The sequence below is a fragment of the Hyaena hyaena genome, unplaced genomic scaffold, assembly GCF_003009895.1.
Source record: "Hyaena hyaena isolate Hyena2069 unplaced genomic scaffold, ASM300989v1 scaffold_358, whole genome shotgun sequence".
Lineage (NCBI taxonomy): Eukaryota > Metazoa > Chordata > Mammalia > Carnivora > Hyaenidae > Hyaena > Hyaena hyaena.
The window spans coordinates 1,380,241-1,392,831 of NW_024080992.1; the positions used below are offsets into that span (position 1 = coordinate 1,380,241).

At 40.3% G+C, this 12,591-nt stretch overlaps 1 protein-coding gene across 3 annotated transcripts in view; it reads right to left on the reverse strand.

The window, feature by feature from the left end:
* Positions 1-12,591, reverse strand: part of PAG1 (phosphoprotein membrane anchor with glycosphingolipid microdomains 1) — a 134,270-nt gene that overhangs the window by 60,352 nt on the left and 61,327 nt on the right. The window contains exon 1 of one of the 3 annotated variants that reach the window (XM_039250098.1): positions 7,820-7,883. The exons of the other annotated variants lie outside the window; for them this stretch is intronic. The gene's annotated coding sequence lies outside the window, so the exon portion shown is untranslated. Of the gene's footprint in view, positions 1-7,819; positions 7,884-12,591 lie in introns of those variants that run through there. 3 annotated transcript variants of the gene reach the window in all.

Genomic DNA, 12,591 nt, shown 5'->3' on the forward strand with positions numbered 1-12,591 from the left:
CCATATGCCACTTCTGCCTCTTAGATCTGGGTCGTTGAGATAAAGGTCAAGATGTTCTTGAATTCTGTTTCCCCACTTTGTTATTACATTAGCCATCTCTCCCCATTTTGGGCCACACATTGGTACAGTTTTACCCAAGTGAGGCTGGATGTTGACTAGGACAGGATTTGGTTCGAATACCAGAAACCTTTCTCTAGGAAGAGACCAATTTATTCATCAGTTCCCTCTGGTTATATACACCAAACCAGTTATTAATCTAGCTAATTATATATACCCCCCCATTTGTCCAAATGATAAATGTTAGCAATTTGATATACTTTGGGTATAGAAAACCACAAGTATATCTATAAACACATGATATTTCTTATTAATCCATCTAAATGCTATCATAAATTAGTAAATTGTCAATGTAAAATAGATCAGTCTCAAAGCACAGACACTTGTTTCCATGAAAATGTCAATATCCAGTCTTTCCCAATAATGATGCAAGAAAATAATACTGAATATGCTCAATGGTACAGCAATTAAAAGGGCAGCTAAAGCCAATGTATATGGGCTACCATGTCCTGAACAGTACTGGAAAACTGTAATTTACAATGGGAGCTTCTTCCTGTCTCATCCCAGGATTCTCCATTCCCTCACTGCACTTCCCCCCTTGCTAAGCTCCCTTGTATTTTCCAGCCACGTTTTTCTTGCCAGCTCTCCCAGCTGTGCCTCCTTCCTCGTCCACCCCCCAGCTGCTTTAGCTTACACTTCCAGCCTTCCCAGGATTTTCTGTGTTAACAGTTCTGGTTTTCATGCCATCTGATGTCTCCTGCCTCATTTCTCACACTTTCTAACAGCTGAAATCCTTGATGTATGCGAAGCAACAGTCCATTAAGAAAAGAGTGTTTTCAGGGAGTTAATTTTCTTTACTGAGAAGAGAAAATTGGAAGAGGCAAGAAAGGAAAGTTCAGAGGTTCTAAAGAGAGGCCATTATGAAGATAAGATGAAAGCAAAAAAAAAAAAAAAAAAAAAATCAAAAATTTTTAGGCATCAGAAAGATGTAAGTATGACACTGGGAAAATAATTCCTTCTGAAAATCCTCTTAAATGGTGTGGTTTAATAAAAATAATCCTCTTTCCAAGAAGAACATATTTTTCTTGAATTCTGGGAATCTGATGATAAAAATACTTAAACATGTATCCTCAGACTATCTACAATATACATAACCCAGGTAAACATAGATACAGTTATAATACACACACCGAGTTATTAACAAATGACATTTTATTAGCAAAAACCTCTTTTTGTAAGAACATTACCTGGAAAGGGATCTAAAATGACACTATTTCCCATAAGCCTTATCTATAAGCATGCATCCTAAGCCAGGCTTGGACTTGAATTCCTTGCAGTTTCAATATTAACAGAAAAAAAAAATCAAAATGACAGAAGTGTTCAAAGGAAAAAAAATAATCTTTTCTTCCTGGCAAAAAAATCGAATAGTTTACAATATGCAAATTTAATGTATTTAAAGAAAGTTGCATGCTTCTCAGACATCTGAACATAATAAGCAAGGTAGTACAAAGACTAACAATAAAAAGATTAGTTTTGGGAACTTAAATGCTGCTTTAGAGGACAGAAAATATATAAATTGACTCCTCTACTTACTAGCTAATGAGTTGGTAGTAAAAGACATATTTAAAAACAACCTCCTTTAGGCAATGTAAATAAACATGGAATAATAAACAGGGCAATTAAGAGGTCTTTCTTTTCTTTCCCTTATTCACCTTTCAGTGTTATCTCCTTGCTAACACCAAAAAGTAAACACTACTCCAGTCCCCTCCACTCTGTTTTATCTTGGAATCTGCCTTTTGCACTGAGACTTAAGCTGCCATTCACAGAACCTAGGGCTTTGCTCATCTCCCTCATGATGGGTACCTAACTGTGTAGCCACTTGGCACACTTGACTGCCTATCACAGAGTCTCAGATCGGCCTTCAGACATTTCCTGCTAAGGGCTAATTTCTGTTTTATCTAGTCTTAGGATCATCCAAGGGATGATCCAAGGGGTGATCACTGATCACCAAGCTCTCCCAGAAGTTGTTGGAATAGGGGGTGAGGGGGAGGGGCATAGGCAAGGAAGACTTCCTCTTCCCCAGGAAGCTGTGGAAGGTGTAGGAGTCAAACACTAACACTAACTTGAGCTTTGCCCAAGAACGCTTTTGTGAAACCCCCAAATTCATAGAAATCTACTTCCTGTTAGAAGTCCAGGCTGCAGAATAAGTTCAGGACTATAAATCCATATCCATCTGTGTGTGTGTGTGTGTGTGTGTGTGTGTGTGTAGAATACATGTTTTCTATATATGTAGAGAGAATATACACACTCATACACATTTGACTTCACTCTGAGACTTTCAACACTGCCCGCAGACAGCACGCCAGAACTGTGCCACTAATATACTCATGTGGTCATTCTCTTATGAACTAAGGCAGGTTTTATGAGATGCTATTGTAAGTATGACATTTCTATCATTTCTCTGATGGAAAACAACTACTAAATGACCAAAGTTGACCTTTAGAGAAATTCTGAGACACTTAGTGAGATGTAATGCTCAGTATCCCAGAGAAAAGTCAAGGAGATTCATTTGAATGGAACTAATACATGACCTAATAACATATCCTTAAGCACACCAGCAAGACCCTCGTAACTGTCAATGCTCTATCATGGTTTGTGAGACACGGCGTGCTCAGCAGAACTGAAGGCATCACGCTGGACTCTGATCTGCTAAGCCACAACTTCTCTGTGGGATGGCTACACTTGGAATACTGGACTTTGGACATGTGAGTAAGCATGACCACGGGATGCCTTTTTAGGATCCTGTTATGGATTGAATTGTGTCTTCCCCAAAGTTCATTTGTTGAAGTCTTAATTCCCAGTACCTCAGTATGTAACCTCATCTGGAAACGTGACTATTACAGACAAAATTAGTTGAAATCATAATGGAGAAAAGTGGACCCCTGATCTAATATGATCAGTGTCCTTATAAAAGGGGAAAATTTGGGTACAGAGAAATGTATACAAGGAGAGTGCTCTGTAAAGACAGGAGGTTTGCAGCCACCATTTAGGGATGTACCAGCAGCTAAGAGAGAGGTCTGGAACAGACAGAACCTTTCCATGCACCTTCAGAAGGAGAACACCCTGCTGACCCTGTGATCTTATATTTATAGCCTCCAGAACTGTGATATAGTCCACCCAGTCTGTGGTACTTTATTATGGCAACCCTAGGAACTAGAGCATGGAAAAATGGTCAAGTTCTCTAACAGTGGAGTCCTAACGTAAACACACAGAGATGAGGTGAGAAAGGCAATGGTCATTACTCTGCGTTTCTCATATCAAGAAGGTGTACACATCAACCCTGCTGCTATACTGGAATTACTTAATTATATAAATTCAAGTGAACACTGAAATAATAGGGAAGTTCACATAACTCGTGATATAATCTCAAAGAGGGAATTTGTACTTTTAAATGCTATTTTCAGTAACCAATTAAGGGAACAGTCACCAAAACAACATGAAGTAAAATTAAAGAGAAAACTTTCAATAATTTTTTTTTAACTGTGAGGAACATTTTGAAAGGGCTCTTTAAGAATTTGGACTGATCAAAATTCCTAAGGAATTTCTGACTTTATTGGGACGTATTATATTTAGACTGATATGACAAGTCATTTACTTTTTCTTTGACTCCTGCCCTTGCTTAATTTATGCTTTTCTTTGTCGTTGAAAAGTCACTCGAATTCATGCTTAAAAGTCTGCTCTGGTTCCCCATCCAGTGTTCTACTGTTTAGCACCTGTGCTTATTTCAGAGTTGGATTAATATAATTATAGAGTTAAAAGTAAACCCACAATATTTCAGCTCCAACTAATTTTAGCAATAAGAAAACCAATGCCCAGCTGTGATGACACAGCTCTGTCATGAACCCAGGCCACTTTTCATTCATTACCTTTCTATGGTGGTGCCTTCATCCTGTCTCACATATGCTACCTGTGTTGTGTTCTCCCTAGTTAGCTGATGTGGCTTCAGGGAAGGTGTCTGGTTTTTTGCTTGTTTGTTTTTAAATCTCATCCAAAGACTCTGCCACACGGCCATATCCAGAAGGGTCATACCAAAATGCCTGTTTAAATATATGTTATTTGTGATCTAGCTAAGTTTCTATAGTAAGATACTAGCAACGGATAGTTCATGACTGTCCTTTAGCATATTATTATTTTAAGTCTCTTCAATGTATTTAATATCTATCATATTTCCATCAACCTACCTTGTATAACTAATTGGCATTTTGTATAACCATACAAAGGTTTAGAAAAAGGTTTTAAGAAAATAAAGGTTTTATTTTCTTCATTGTTTTGGTTTCCAGACTAACAGGATTTTAAGTGAGACGTGAAATCTGGGCTCTGCTACTGTGGTCCTTTGTCTGGTCAAAGAAGGGACATAAACCCATCTAATTGATCAAGTAGAAGGGGAAAGAGAAGGAAAAAATGAGAGAAAAGGAAAAAAACCCAGGCTTTCAAGACTGTGAACTCCCTTGGACAAAGACACAATTTCTATTATAGTTGATAAAAATCACCAGAAAACAAATGTTCCAAGAGGTTGTATCTTAGCACAGAACACAGAGAGAGCTAAGGGCAATTTCCAAATCATTCTTCCCAACGGAGAAACTGGTGTCACCAGAAGCCTAGAAAGAAACAAAAACGTCTCCTGAACCTAACTGTGAGAGCCAGAAGCAAGAAATGCAAAAGCAGCTACCTCCCAGCAGATTGGTCTGCCATCAACAGGTGTTACCGTGGTAACTATCCTGTGGTTAAGAAGTAGTGGAGGTAAGGAAATCCATACAGAACCACCATACAGGAAAAAATAAGAAAAATGTGCTGGAGCAAAACTAACCTCAGACCTAAAAGAACGAGCAACCAGACTTGCTCGGCTCTTTTTCAGATCTTTCTGTTGTTTGAAAGGGGTGCTGCGGGGGGAGGCAGGGTCTCAGCCCAGGAGCACAGTCATGGAGAAACCAGGAACTCTCAGCGGGGGACTGCTGTGGCCCTTGGTTCATTTCTGGTGCTAATTTATATGCCCACTCCCAAGTGCACATTGCAGCTTTCTCATGGCGGTGAGGAGAAGACTGCAGATGAGTAGTGTTGTATCTGGAAACTTCTAAAAAGTGAACAGCTATCAGGGAATGACTTCCCTACTGTATTTCTAACTCCTGCAGGGAGTATATTTAGAGACATTTTCTCTCTGCTTTTGCCTTTGCATAGAGAAGCTGGGTTTGCATGCTATGAATTAGTGAAACAGTTAATAGTATTAGTGAAACAGAACAAGTATAACCAATACCTGTAGACCCGGGACCACGAAATCCCTCATGGCCTGGTGCAAACAGCCCCATGGCTACAATCCTCCTTTCATTGCTCATAGCTTCTGACAGCACCCTATATATTTAGCATCATGAATGAGGAGACAACTCTTTCTGAAATTATGTTTTACATTTTTATTTTGTAAGCTATTGTTGGTTAGCTCCCCCAAAGGGCATAATCTATTCCCTTTTATGTCGAGATTTTTGTTGTTGTTCAAATGACCACTCTGCCCAATAAGTGACATGAATTAATATACTTTGCTAACGTCTATGATTCTTCCAAGTTAGGACAGCTGACAAAACAAGTTTTTGAAGGATAATGTCTGATTAGCTTGAGACACAAATCAGTGTGGTATCAAGGATATTCTGCTAAGCCAGGCAGACATCAGAGTGCCATACAAAAGAGACAACTGAGATGTTAGCAGATATGCCTCTGAGACCTAACTACTTCTCTTGCCCATTTCTGAGACTCGGTGTCCCCTTTCATAAAGAGATGGAAGTCTTCCCTCCTTCCAAGGGTTGATAGGAGGCTCACATGAAATAATGCAGATGAATGTGTTTTGTTCATAAACAGTAAATAAGAGTAGATGTTGGAAATACTATTGTCACTTGTTTTTCAAGCTTTCTGCTGTGTTAATATTGCTTATCACATTTTTGAGGCTAAGAAGGCCACACAATTTTCACATAATGTTCTTGGCAGAAGATCTCTTTCCTTATCATTCTTTGGAGGTGCTTATCTGATTTGGATGTCATGGTTTTCTATTAGTTCCTTTTTTTTTTTTTTTTAACTTTGTTTTCAGTCTGGCAGATTCGTATCACGGGCATGGGTGTATGTGTGTGTGTGGGGGGGTGCGCGCGCACGCATGCACAAGAAAAGAGGAAGGGGTGAAAGAGGAAGAGAAAAAATGAGGGAAAAGTGAGAGGAATGCAGGAGTTAAAGGGGTAAAGTTTTTCTTTCCATTCCATAGATATGTGGCCACCTCTGCTAGTCTGTTATTTTGTCTGCAATCGGTAGGTGGCTAGCGCTCAGTTACTGGTGGCCTTTTACACTCTTCAGGAGAAGCAGTCCTGGGAGGACACCAGCCCTCAGCTCATGGTGCTCTGCTTCTCCATTCTCATGGTGAAGGGCTCTGCCAACTGGAGTAGAAGATGCAGAAATCCTATCTCTCAAAATGTAACCTGAACATCTTTTTAACGGACACAGCTTCTATCTTTCTTGTTGGTTTGTTTTATTAAAAAATAAAATGGCTCTTTCTTTAAAATGTTGCCCTTTTGCTTCTGTGAGGTTTTGAATTCATGCCTCCCCATTTTACCCCTTCCATTTGAGCTCCTACTTTCTCCATTCTCTTCCATCCTGCTGTTCAGCACATTCACCTACTGACCAAGTCTCATGGGTTCTACCTCCTTGAATGTTTGTTTCAGTTTTGTTATAATACCTGCATATAGAAAAGGTTCACAGAATGCAAAAAAAACCCACTATGAAAAATGAAAGTTCATTTTCACCTTATTGCCCTACTCTCATTTCCTATCCTACAGGTAAGAACACTTAGAATTGAGTAAAACACTTAAAGCCTGGAAAGATATAAAAATCTAAAAGTTTCTTTTCTTTCTTTGTTACATATTTGGTAACATTAAGCATCCCTACACTAGGCACTATTCAACAGTTTCATTGTGCTCATTTGCTATATGTTAGAGAGCTTCTCATTTGAGCACATATATAGAGAGATCTCATTTAAAAAAATTTAATGTTTATTCATTTTTTGAGAGAGAGAGAGAAAGAGAGAGAGAGAAAGAGAGAGAGAGAAAGAGAGAGAGAGAGAGAGAGAGAGAAAGAGAGAGAGAGAGAGAGAGAGAGAGAGATCTGAAGCAGGCTCCAGGCCAGCAGCACAGAGCCCAATGCGGGGCTCGAACCCACGAACTGTGAGATCATGACCTGAGTTGAAGCTGGACACATAACCAACTGAGCCACCCTGGGATTCCTACAGAGCATTCAGTGATATGGAGATACTATATTGGGGCATTTCCATGCCAAAGGATATTTACATTGTTTTTGGCATTCTTCAATGAGAAACAATGTTATGTGATTGCTCTTGCATATATATCTCTGGTTGTGAGTGAAGGTATTGATAGGACAGATTCACAGACATGGAACTGATGGGTCAAAGGGCATGTGGACTTTTCATTTTGTTCTCCCTCTCCTCACTGACCTAAAGCCAACGTTGTATTAATATATTGTCTATGCAGCTGAAGAATGCACTTCTCTGTTTAGTTGGGTTTCACCACCAATCAGATTAATTTATCTTAATACCTTCTGCCATTCCTGGGTGTCTCTGTCTGCTAACGGTGTAGCTGCCTGGCTTTCCCGTGCTGCTGTGGATTTGTGGCTCTCTTCTTCTTCTTTTCAATATGATGAGAGAAGAATAAAATAATACCTCATTTACTGAAACAGGCATCCAAGATCCATAAGACTTCTTGCCTGGACAAGGTCAACTCTTCTTGACTCCTTTGTATTCATCCTCCACAGCTGACCAAGTGACTTACTAAAATGCAAATATAGTCACTTAACTTCTTTGCTTAAATTCCTCCAGTAACATACTAATGCTTGGTAGGTGTTACCTGTTGCACTTTCTCTGCTAAAAAATGGATGTTGATGTCCTAACCTCCAGAACCTCAGAATGCGACTTCATTTGAAGTATAGTCTTTACAGAGGTAATCAAGTTATAATGAGGTCATATCCAATATGACTGGTATCTGTACAAAAGGAGGAAATTTGAACACAGAGATAGACATGCATGGGGTGAAGATAATGTGAAGAAGCACAGGAAATACATCATGTGAAGACAGAGGCAGAGAGCAGAATCATGCTGACCCAAGCCAAAGAATGTCTGGGGCTGCCAGAACAAGAACGAGAAGGAAAGGTCTTTCCCCTACAGGTTTCAGTGGGAGTGTGAACCTGCCAACACCCTGTTCTGGAATTCGAGCCTCCAGAAACGTGCGATAATAAACGTCTGTTGTTCTAAGCCACCAGTTTGTAGCACTTTGTTACAGCAGCCACAGGAAACTAATACAGCAGGTCAAGTTCAGCCTCCTAGGTATCTCACATAGCACCTCTCATGCAGTGGCTCATGCCTCCGTATCTTCCTTCCAAACCCTCCTGTGAACAATACCCTACTGCCGTATCTCTCACGTGCAAAGGATACTTCCTACCTCCCTGAAGCTGAACCTCCTTGCTTCTGAACACACTGGTCCCTCTACCCAAATGCCCTTCTCCATGCCTGCACATGCTGCTGATGTGCCTCAGCTGGTCTCCCAGGGCCACCTCCCTCAGGAACTGTTTCAGACACCCCGCCCCCTTCCCTGCCAGGCTCCCCAGGCATATATGACTGTCCTGTGAGTCCCCTCTGTGCTGTATTTAGAGCATTTGGACATTATTTTGTACCTACTTGTTTACACATATCCATCCCCCTCTTCTATGCTGGCAGCTCCTTGAGGGGAGACCCATCACCTTAGCAGCAAAGTCCCTACATAAACAACGTCCAAAATGGGATTATTCTGGGTAAACAGTGCACAATGCCATGACTATAAGTAATTCATCAGAGGCTTTATCTTATTAAACGTGTCTTGTGGAAAAAAGCAGAGTAGAGTAGGTCAGGGCTGACTGCAGATGGTTGATGCACACAACTGATAGCGGCCAAGGAGTACTTTTCCACGTACGAATATGTGACTGCTTTCAGGCTTATTATTTTTGATGAGATTCATTCTTTTAATCCGTCACACTTAGAAACTTTAGATGATTGCTTCCTTCGTTAGAGTGGCTCATTAGAGACAGAAAATAGAGCAGTGGTTGCCTAGGGCTGGGTGGGGGGTGGGGGGGTGGGAGAGTGCCAAAGATAGGGACATTGTGTGACAGCTAAGGAATGAGGGGTTTCCTTTCAGAGTTATAAGAATGCTCGGAAGTTGATTAGGCTGATGTTGCAAAACTCTGTGAATATACTGAAAGCCACTGAAGTGTATAGCTTAGTTTTTATTTTCTTGAATGTGTATTTATTTATTTTGAGAGAGAGAGAGAGAGAGAGGGAGGGAGGGGCAGAAAAAGAGGGAGAGAAACCCAAGCAGGCTCCCCTTTGTCAGTGCAGAGCCCGACATGGGGCTCAAGCTTACGAACTGTGAGATCATGACCTGAGTCAAAATCAAGAGTCGGACACTTAACCAACTGAGCCACCCAGGCGCCCCTGAACTTGTAGGACATGTGAATGAATTATAACTAATTAAAGCTGTTAAAAAAAAAAAAAAGCATGATATATTAAATTCAATCCAGTATGCAAGAACTGCAGTTAAAACAAGTTAACTCTTTACCTGCCAAACATCTGCATAGATAAAATAAACCCTTCGCACTAGTGAAAAAACCAAAAACCATATCCTGTAATGTTTACAACATCCTAAAGAAAGCACGACAGACACCAGAACATTTCACGCCAGGCCCACGTACTCTGATCATACTGTTGTCGAGACACAGCAACTTAATTAAGCCTCAGAACTTTTCCTTTGCCTTGAGGTATGCAATCCTCTCTTCTTTCCCTCTGTATCAGAGTAGAGATCTATTTAGTTCAATAAATACAAGAACAAGGAGGGAACTAAGATAAAATGATAAATGATAGCCAAGAAGGGAGTTAACTAAAGTCTACCAAGCTTTACATAGTGGAGGGGAAATCAGTTATGTGGTGAAGCCAATGACCTCTGTGCTAAGTCAAGACAGTAGCATCTGTCAGGATGTTGGGCCAAAGAACACAGTATCTTCAACTGTTCATTAAGTTTTCTGAATAAACAAGGCAAAGAATGACGAAAAGCAGACATCCTGGTGCTTATTCATATACTATTTGTATATACCACCTATAATGCAAACACCGGTCATACTTCCCCAATGAAATTCCAAGTTCTAGAAGACAGAGAAGGTATGGGGCACCTAGGCAGCTGGCTCAGTTGGTTAGGTGGCTCAGTTCGAAGGTTCATGGGTTCAAGCCCCATATCAAGCTCTGTGCTGACAGCTCAGAGCCTGGAGCCTGTTTCAGATTCTGTGTCTCCCTCTCTCCCTGCCCCTCCCCCACTCATGCTCTGTCTCTCTCTCTCTCTCAAAAATAAATAATAAACATAAGAAGACAGAGAAGGTAGTTCAAGTGTGTTCTCTGCTCCCACCATTCCACTCCCAGAGCATTCAGCAAAGAGTTAACAACTGCTTTACGGGGTATCAGATACCTCCATCTTAGAATCTCATTGTACTAAAGGGATTTTTTTTCCTTTTTAGTAATTAACACTGTTTTGGAGCACATGTGATTTACTACATGAAATAACAAAATCTATGTAATAAATGATTCCATAATTGATTGTTACTATTCTTTGAAGCCCCATTTCCAGAGACTTTATTTTGGAGAAATGTATACTATAAAAGAGCCTTCAAAATCAAAAGGTGGTTGGCTCATGAACGTATTTGAGCATGACTCAATGAGCAGGATTCCATTGGGTCCACCCAGATTGACACACAGTACAAGTTCAGCTTTGAAAACTCTCTCAGAGCTAAATCTACGTTACAGGGCACTTTTAATGTAACCACAGAGATGTTCATCATGGAAAGGGAGGGAACAATTTCACTCTGCAACATGTCCTTATATAAGTCACACACTCCAAAAATGATACTCTTTGCTACTGAAATCTGATAATTAGTCACCAAGTTCAAGACATATCTGGAAAGCATATAGGTACATGTAATTAGCCAAGATAAGTTATAGAGAGAACCATGCAAATATATGAAAACAGACAAACCCAAAACATTCTCAGGGTTCAATGCAATTAAAAAAAAAAACACCTCTCACACACATTCACAAGGAAATACTCAAGTGTGCCATTTCCGAAGGCTCCTCGGTTCCTATGCAGAGACTTCCTAGCCCTCTGTAACCTCCTTTCCACACAAATTCACCTTCCCTTCCCTGTGCCCCTGCTGATTCCATTCATGCCAGGTATTTTCTCTCCCCTTCTCTCCTGACCACTTAATTCCAAGTCCTGAAGGTCCTTCTTTGTAAGGTGTACTCTTTTCCTTCTGTTCTTTGATTCTGCTCAGTTCATTTGGCATCAAATATTACCTTACCTGTCCTATACTGGGAGTGAATCCTTTCTCTACACAGTTCAAGCAGATAATACTCTGGGTCTTTCCTGGATCTTTCTTTCAACCCCTTCATTTACTCCACTGAAGGGGAGATGGAGGGACTTATCTAATGGGTGATCGGAGGAAGCATGAATGAGGAATCCTAGGCTCAGCAACTCCCTTCTTCCACTAGGGAGTGGGGCTGCCCTCTGGGAAGATGAGTTTTTCTCTGATCTTCTTGCCAAGTTTGAGTTCCCTCCTCTGGGCCCACAGAGAAGCCTGCCCCTGCGAGTGTGGCCTGTGCTTACTTCTGGGGTTCGGTATCAGTACAGCAAATAAACCCAGCACTCCACCCGGGCCTTTACTAGTAATAAAGGTGACATTTAAGTCTTATCTGCCAATTATTTTATCCTAGCTCTTATTTTTTCAGAACTTGGAAGGGTCTGAGAGGGGTCATTACTGTGTTTTTAACAAAGGCTCCAGTACCATTCATATACGTAAGTGTATATATATTGATTAGATAGCTTTAAAAATGGATGTGAAGTTGTGTCCCCTATCCCTGCCTGGACATGATTTTGAGTCATGTTTCATTAAGTCTCTGCTACTCAGGGCTTCACCACAATGCCCAGGGTATAGTAAAAATAAGCTCAGATGGAGTTAATAGGAATACATCATCCAATTTATATAGAAGATTAAAAACTATACTTAGGACCATAATACTTGTGAATCTAGCTAATGGTTATGACTTTATTAATGCATTTTTGGTATCACTTAGCAGTGTTAGCATAAAGTTAACATAGGCAATTAATATATGCTAAACACTGTGATCCTGCAGAGTAAATTTAACAGCACACTGAGCAAGAGGAGAGAATAAAAGATAAGGCATATACTGATTTTTCTCATCAAAACCGTGTCATTGAATTTACAGTACATCTAAGAGTGAATTTTATGTGAGGTGTATCCATATCTAATTTCCAAAGCAGTAATGGCAATCCATCATAAGCCAAATTTTCATTTACCTACACCTTACACCTTCATGTTATGTTATGTTATCCTTTGCCCATTCTT